Source organism: Podarcis erhardii (assembly GCF_964252035.2).
Source record: "Podarcis erhardii genome assembly, chromosome: 8".
NCBI lineage: Eukaryota > Metazoa > Chordata > Lepidosauria > Squamata > Lacertidae > Podarcis > Podarcis erhardii.
The window spans coordinates 91,842,597-91,851,105 of NC_138499.1; the positions used below are offsets into that span (position 1 = coordinate 91,842,597).

General features: G+C 47.6%; 1 protein-coding gene across 2 annotated transcripts in view; it reads left to right on the forward strand.

The window, feature by feature from the left end:
• The window catches only part of ATPSCKMT (ATP synthase c subunit lysine N-methyltransferase), a 207,310-nt gene that overhangs the window by 169,596 nt on the left and 29,205 nt on the right, over window positions 1–8,509 (forward strand). The window lies entirely within an intron of this gene.

Genomic DNA, 8,509 nt, shown 5'->3' on the forward strand with positions numbered 1-8,509 from the left:
GCAGAGTTCATGTCTCAGCAAATCTTTTGGCTAAATTAGAACTTGAATAAAGGAAGGGAAAGGTAAGGAGTAGATTTAAAAAATAGGGTTAGATTTTAAAACAAAAAAGAGAAACTCAGCAATTCAAGTATTTACCAAAGCTAGTGGTCAAATTAAACTTCTGTTAACTCAGTTCTAAGGGATCATTTTTCCTGCAGCCCAAGCAAAGAGAGTGCTTCCTTTATTTACAGGAAATTGAGAGCAGGTGTTATTTTAAAATGTGGGCTATCATTTTGTGTGATTTCCCTCTGGTCATTCATGGAACAATCAGCCACGCCCTTATATATGGGAAAAAATGGGCAGAGTCAGAATTCATAGGATCTTTAACATTCTCAGTCATTTCAGCCTTACCATTTGCAGACAAAATTTTCTGCCCTTTATTTACAGGATGGATGGTCAAGGCTCATTCTACTTGACTATATGAATTTTTATGTGCTTAAACTTTGAATAGACTTGGAAGTCTGCTCTTTAAATAATAGACAAAATGATAAAAACTGTTATCACTCAAATGCTTGATATTGCCAGCTCTGCTTCAAAAACATCACGGTTTCCCCTCTCACCTTTTAAAACCACAAATTGGGAGAGTTGAAAGGGACCCTGGGGTCATCTAGCCCAACCTTCCAAAATATCATGTACTAAGGAAGAGGAAAATAAAAGTACCCAACTTTATACAGAACCCTTTTAGCAGATCTTGAAGCTAACTGAGTGAGAGTTTACTTAGACTAAAGAGTGCAAATTCCTAGAGAAATGATTTTTAAAAGAAGATAGAAGTGACTGTTTTCCTAAGATAGGGAAAGAATCTTTATAAACCATCACATTACCGTATTTTTGGCACTATAGGACGCGCCGGCCCATAGGATGCACCTAGATTTTGGGGGGGGGGGATAAAGGGGGAAAAAATATTTTCCCCCCAGGCACGGGGCTGGGGCGGGGGAAGTCCGAGCTTCCCCCACCCCAGCCCCCAGAACAGGCAGCTCTCCGCAAGCCTTGGAGGCCGGCGCGAAATCGCGCCGGGCTCCCACAGCTTGCAGAGAGCTGCACAAAGCCCGCTCTGGGAGCATGCGGGGCTGGGGGAGGGGGAAACCCGAGCTTCCCCCGTCCCCAGCCCCCAGAACGGGTCCCAGAGCAATCCCGAAGCTGCGCGCAGTTTCACCATCGCTCTGGGAGCTTGCGGGGCTGGGGGTGGGGGAAGCCCAAGCTTCCCCCTCCCCCAGAACAGGTCCCAGAGCGATCCCAAAGCTGCGCGTAGCTTCGGCATTGCTCTGGGAGCTTGCGGGGCTGGGGGCGGGGGAAGCCCGCCTCCAGCCTCCAAACCACGTCGGGAGACAGCGGGATGCCTGATCTCACCGATGGGTCCAAAGGAAAGCAGAGCGAGACCTTTGACACCAGCCTGGCTGCAGGAGTTGCCGGAAGGAGGTGTGCAATCATTTTAGGGACTCCGCTCTGGATTGTGTGGGATTTACTCCTCAGCCTTTTATTCTCCCAAAGATATCCCACAAGGCAGCAGAGGTTTAGGATCAGTTTTCCTTCTCCTACATGGGATGATGAGCCCCTCAGTTCCCTCTGCAGCACAGGCCGAAACCACCTTCTTGACCATTGAACCCGCTACTGTCTTATAGTCTTGGACTCCAAGGCCAGTCCAATAAAATCTCCTGCCTGAGGCTCAGAACAAGATGCCACCCCTATTTCACATTTAGTTAAATCTCGCTTCAGCACTGGTAACAGCATACAGCACTCTCCACCACAGCTTAGGGCAATATGGAGTATGTGAAGATTGTCCAAAGTATACATGACGCAAAAATCAGAAGCAAAGTCTGATCCTTTCTTTCATTTGGACTTATCCAATGAGGCAGAGGGACTATGTGAGACATTTTCTGTACAAGCTGATAGGAATTCCTAAGACAGAAAACCACAAAATATTTCAGGACTTTAGTTGCAGAGTTTTGGTACTTTTTCAATATGAAAAGGGAATCTGTGTTGAATTCAATTAATTATAGGTCTGGTTTCGGAAGGTTGTCCTGAAAAGATCCAAGTAGTTGGTGGGGGGGGGTAGTTGGAAGGAGGGAGAAGCAGAAAAAATATGCTGAGAATGTGACTGGGAGGAGCAGAAAAAAATAATTTCCATCTACTTTTCATGAAAGTGCTTGACGTCTAAGTACATAATGTTCTCTGACTCTTTGTACCCATTTTCTGTTCCAGAAACCTGACAGCTCTAGTTAAAATTCTTCTTTGGCAATCACTCATAGCTGAGTAAGATTGTCTTCCATAAACACGGTTTTAACGACGAGTCTGTAGGTGACTGTGGAGGCCAAGACAGTGGAACCTCGACTTACGTACGACTCTTACATTACGACCTTCAGTAGGTGCTTCAATTTATGAACTTTCCCCTGGATACAAACAGAGGCCTTGCCAGCAGCCCGGAGCTCACCCAGCCGGCTGCAGAGCAGCGCTGAGGCCTCTGCTGCCGGGGAGAGGGCCCCCATCCCACCCCCGAAGCTGTGGAAGAGGTGCCACCTGCAAGAGGCACAGCAGGGCGCACTGCAGCCCCAAACCCCGCCAAGGAACTAACCTGAGGAAGTCCAGAGAAGAACCTGGCCTGGCAAGAAAAAAAAGTGAACCTGAACGAAGTGAATCAGCTCTTTACTGACCCTTGCCCCACCCCCAGCTTGTAGCCAAGTAAGCCCACTCACCCTCAGTGCATGTAAGAAAAAAAAGTTAATTTTTTTCATCTACAATACAGTACTGTCTTATTTATTTTATAGTACAGTACATTGATTATTGCCTTCATTTTATGGATCCATGGTCTCGTTAGACAGTAAAATCCATGTTAGATTGCTGTTTTAGGGGGTGTTTTTCATTGTCTAAAGCGGATCAATTAACTTTTCCATTACTTTCTATGGAAAAGTGCGCCTCTACTTATGTATGTTTCTAGTTATGACCAGATCTCCAGAATGGATTATGGTTATAAGTAGAGGTTCCACTGTAATGGTTAATACTTCTAAATAAATTACCGTATTTTTCGCTCTATAACACGCACCTGACCATAACACGCACGTAGTTTTTAGAGGAGGAAAACAAGAAAAAAATATTCTAAACGAAACAGTGGATATATGATTTTTGTGGTTCATGCTGTGGCCACAGACATGTGATCTGACGGTGAGTATGGGGTAGCCCAATGCAAAAATCCTGAGGATCCATGTGGTTCCATGCTTTGTAACCACGTTTTTGCGCCATTGCGGCCCCATGAAACAGTGGGTGCGTGTGTTTTTTGGTGCAGGCTGTAGCCATGGATATGCTATGTGATCTGATGGTGAATTTGGGGTGACCTAGTGCAAAAAACCTGAGGATCCATGTGGATCCGTGCTTTGTAACCACGTTTTAAGTGGGGAGGTAAGGAAAAGAACTCAAGGGACAAGGAGCTCGCGTGGGGGGTGTGGAGAAGGATGCTGCTGATAATGCAGGAGAGGCTCCTCTCCGGCTTTGCTCCTTTAGAACAAGCAGGCTCTGCATCTCTCCCTCTTCCCCGGCAAGGAAACCATGATAGTAACCACTCTGAGACAAATCAAGAAAAATTGCGACCAACACTCTCCCCCAACGAGCGCAGTGAGGTCAAAACACACACACGCAGAGAGGGAACTGGCCCTAAAGTCGCAGGGCGCTGGGGGAGTGAACGGGAAGCAAGAGAAGGAGAAGGAGCCCTCACACACACAGAGACACACAGAGTGTCAATTCTAAAGTCGGAGGGACAGCGCAGGGAGAGTGACGGGAAGCAGGAGGAGGAGAAGGAGCCCTCACACACACAGAGACACACAGAGTGTCAATTCTAAAGTCGGAGGGACAGCAGGGAGAGTGAACGGGAAGCAGGAGGAGGAGAAGGAGCCCTCTCTCTCACACACACACAGACACAGAGTGTCAATTCTAAAGTCGGAGGGACAGCAGGGAGAGTGAACGGGAAGCAGGAGGAGGAGAAGGAGCCCGCTCTCTCTCACACACACACAGACACAGAGTGTCAATTCTAAAGTCGGAGGGACAGCAGGGAGAGTGAACGGGAAGCAGGAGGAGGAGAAGGAGCCCTCTCTCTCTCACACACACAGACACAGAGTGTCAATTCTAAAGTCGGAGGGACAGCAGGGAGAGTGAACGGGAAGCAGGAGGAGGAGAAGGAGCCCTCTCTCTCACACACACACAGACACAGAGTGTCAATTCTAAAGTCGGAGGGACAGCGCAGGGGCGCAGGGAGAGCGAAGGGGAAGCAGGAGGAGGAGAACTATAGCTCAAGCACACACACACACAGCCCCTACAGTGGCTAATCCAAAATCGGACAGCAAAAAACTGCAGGCAGGGACAGAGAGCAGGGGGTTGTTTTAAAGCAGCCAACCCCGCTCTGCTTCTCTCCCTCCTCCCGGCTAGGCTGGCTGAAAAGCTTCGCTGCTACTTAGCAGATCAGTGGGGAGGAGAGAGGAACATAGAGGACGGGTTTTTTTAAAGCAGCCAAGCCCGCTCTGCTTCTCTCCCTCCTCCCCAGCTCGGCTTGCTGACAGGAGCCGCTTACACCTGCTTTGCTGTTTCAAAGCAAGCCACAGACTGCTCACAACTGCAGCAGATTCCCCCGCCATCTGTAGGCATTCGCTCCATAACACGCACAGACATTTCCCCTTACTTTCTAGGAGGAAAAATCTGCGTGTTATGGAGCGAAATTTACGGTACTTATGTCCAGCATAATTGAAATTGAAATACTTTATTGTCACTTGTACAACTTGTATACAGTGGTACCTCGGGTTAAGAACTTAATTCATTCTGGAGGTCCATTCTTAACCTGAAACTGTTCTTAACCTGAAGCACCACTTTAGCTAATGGGGCCTCCTGCTGCCGCTGCGCCACCGGAGCACAATTTCTGTTCTCATCCTGAAGCAAAGTTCTTAACCCGAGGTACTATTTCTGGGTTAGCGGAGTCTGTAACGTGAAGCGTCTGTAACCTGAAGCATCTGTAACACGAGGTACCACTGTACAGTGAGATTACACAAGCACCCCCCACTCAGCTCTCTTAGTCTTAATTCCCCTCGTTTACTGACGCACACCCACCAAACCCAAAAGTCAGTTGCCCTGCTGTTATCTTTTCATTCAGTGGCCCAACAGCCCACAGATAGTTGTTCTTTACCCTGTTGGTGCGACTAATCATGCTTCTGTATCTTCTGCCCGAGGGCAGGAAATCAAGAAAGTGCCGGCCAGGGTGTGAATCATCCCTGAGAATTTTCCGCACTCTCCTGAGGCAACCTTCTTCCTCTATTTCATCCAGCGGATTCATGGGACAGCCCGTAATATCTTGTGCTCTATTCACCACCCTCTGTCGGCACTTCCACCAGCGTACCACACTGTGATGCAGTATGAAAGGACACTTTCTAGGTTGATTTGACATAATACAGAGATGTAATACTAAAAACAAGCCTAGAGGTGGTCCCTATGATCATGTGTTTTCCTATACCTACATAAGCTTAAAGTTAATATTTGTGCATGTATCAAAGCTGTCTCATGCAGCCACAAAATTAGTAAATCTATGCTCTAACAAGACTGGTCCCAATGAGCTGCCCCAGCACCACTTCAAAAGTCATCCATTGCCAATTATTTTCTAATTAAATAGTAGCGAAGATTGGGGGCAATTTGAATCAAAGAAATGCTGTGTAAGGCTGCTTCTGAGAAGAGGGCCAGAATGTCATGCATGCTTTAGCTGATATTCCTGCATGGCAGGGGGCTGGCCTAGATGACCCTCAAGACCCCTTCCACCGCTCTACAATTCTGTGGTTTTAGAGAGGCCTGCCTTTGGACGCCAGGTTTGAACCCCTCCTCCCAGATCTATACTACCTACAATTGTTTTATCAATAATATATACTTAATGGATGTGGGGAACCAGGAAGAGTAAAGATTTAATTTTGTTTCTAATCTATTCTAACCCAAATAAAGGCAAATTAAACAAATTACAGTACTGGGGGGAGCAGAGGAGACCCAATTACTAAATTTAAATCACCACTAGATGTTGCCATAATGTAGGCTTGTTGCTGCTCGTTGCCTCTTAATCCTCTGCCAAGGCTGCTGCCATCTGCACTTGAAGCTCCGCACCCTTTTGTTAATGCTGATCACATGGAGGGAAGACACACAACTAGGCAGACATAGGTTAGTCTTGTTAGTCTTTAAATTTTTTAAAGATAAACCCCTCTGGAAATTGTTACAGTGGAAGGCACAAAATTTGGCCGCGTGAAGTGGAAATCCATCAGCCTTAGGAAGAAACTTGTCCAGATACAACCTAACCTCTTCTAATCAAAATGCAAACATGCAAAATATTTTGAACATTACAGGTGGGTTTAATCCTGTATCTGAAGTTGTTGGAAGACTACTGATATAGACAGCAGCTGGGCTGTTATGTCCAAAATCTGGAGTCCACAATTTCATAAAAAGATTAAGTCAGAGAGAAATAAGCCAAGAAGTGAGGAATGGCAAAGCAAGACTCCTTTTTATACAAATTGGGTCAACAGCAGGGAAAAATCATAGGGGGGCAACCCTGAGATAACAACTTCTGAAATAATCTCTCAGCTGACTTTTGAATCACAGTTGTAGTCAGGGCATGCACAAATTTTAAGCCATTTATTTGTGGTCAGTTACAACTCGCTCCTGCTTTCCTGCGCATCCTCCAGCAGGTGTCAGAGCTTCAACTCTAAATATTTTGGTCTGGACTGGAGACAGCAGGGAAAATAGGCATTTAGAGTGTTTCTAGTGGGTGCTCCCCACTTAATGTGACTTCACCTATACCCACAGGGGTCCAGAATGTGACCCCTGCATAAGTGGGGGGGGGGGCATCTGTATAATCTACTCTTGCATATGGCTTTCATATTCTTATTCAGCTCAGGGTGGCAATTTTCTAACCCTTCTGGCTTTGGAAAAGCAGGGCTTGGCTAAGACTAGAGTGTAGTGTAAAGCAAACAGATACCCATACTCTGCCTCCTTGTGGTGGAGTCTGCTACCAGAAATTTTCTACAGTACACCACCACCTATGGACTGAGGCTTTTCAATGACTTGGCCCATCCCAAAATGTACTATAGATTCTGGCGTATTAGGCGACTGGGCATATTAGACGACCCCCCCAAATTGGCTACGCTGGGCAGCTCTGCGCTGGGAGAAAGCCGCTTGGCGTGGAATGGAGCCCGCCGCCCGCTGCTTCTGAATCAGCAGGGGACGGGCTCTGTGCTGGGCAGCTTTCTCCCGGCTCAGAGCGAAGCCCGCCACTGGCTGGTGCTGCTTCAGAGCCGCCACAGCAGCAGCGGGAGGGAGGGAGGCTCCGCTCCGTGCCGCCCATACCTGGCGTATAAGACGACTCCCGACTTTTTAACCTTTTCCGGGGTTAAAAAGTCGTCTTATACGACAGAATCTACGGTATAAATCTGCCACGTAGGAAGCTGACACTGCGGGGTGCCTGAGCACTGTGTCTGACCCCTAGCTTCATTTCCATGTAGGACACTGTCACATAAAATTCCCTCCCTGCCAACAATTGCCAATGCAACCACAGGCAAGTACCGTATTTTTCGCCCAATAGGATGCACTTTTTCCCCTTCAAAAATGAAGGGGAAATGTGTGTGCGTCCTATGGGGCGAATACAGGCTTTCGCTGAAGCCTGGAAAGCGAGAGGGGTCAGTGTGCACCGACCCCTCTTGCTCTCCAGGCTTCACAAAGCCCAGCGCGAAGCCGCGCCGGGCTCCGAAGGGTTGCACAGAGCTGCCTGCACTCCGAAGCCTGGGGCACACTAAAGAGCGCTCCTGGGCTTCACCCAGCTCTCCGCAAGCCTGGGGAGACCGGTGCAGCTCCCTAGGTTTGCGGATAGCAGGCTGTTCTGGGGGCTGGGGTCGGGGGAAGCTCGGGCTTCCCTCGCGCCAGCCCCGTGCCTGGGGGGGAAATAATTTTTTTTTCTTTATTTCCCCCCCCCCCAAAAAAAAAACCTAGGTGCATCCTATGGGGCGAAAAATACGGTAACTCACGACTTTTCATCCCAGAAGATAGCCTGGGTCATCCCAGATGGCTAAAAACAATAATGGGTGATTAATACTTCAAAATAACCCATGGACTTATCATAGGCCTCTTTGTGCATGTGTGTGAATAATCCTATTCCAGAAGGCTTCAGACTTCAATCCCCCAGTTGGTTTATGGTTTTGAAAACTGTCAAGCTTCCTTAATAATTGCAAATAGCATCCGTTCACTGTGTAAGCTCATCAGCAACATAAAATAAAAATACTGGAAAAGTTTCCACCCAAACATCACTGACTGCCAAACAAGCAAGGTACTTCAGGCAAACTGTAACCACATCTAGAAGTTAGAAACAACCTCCTTGGTGAGCCAAACCACCTACCAAAAGAGCCTGCCTTGTCAAGACTGCATTTCAATTTATTAGCCTTCATGCAGTCAGCTATTGGCATGACATTGCTTCAGC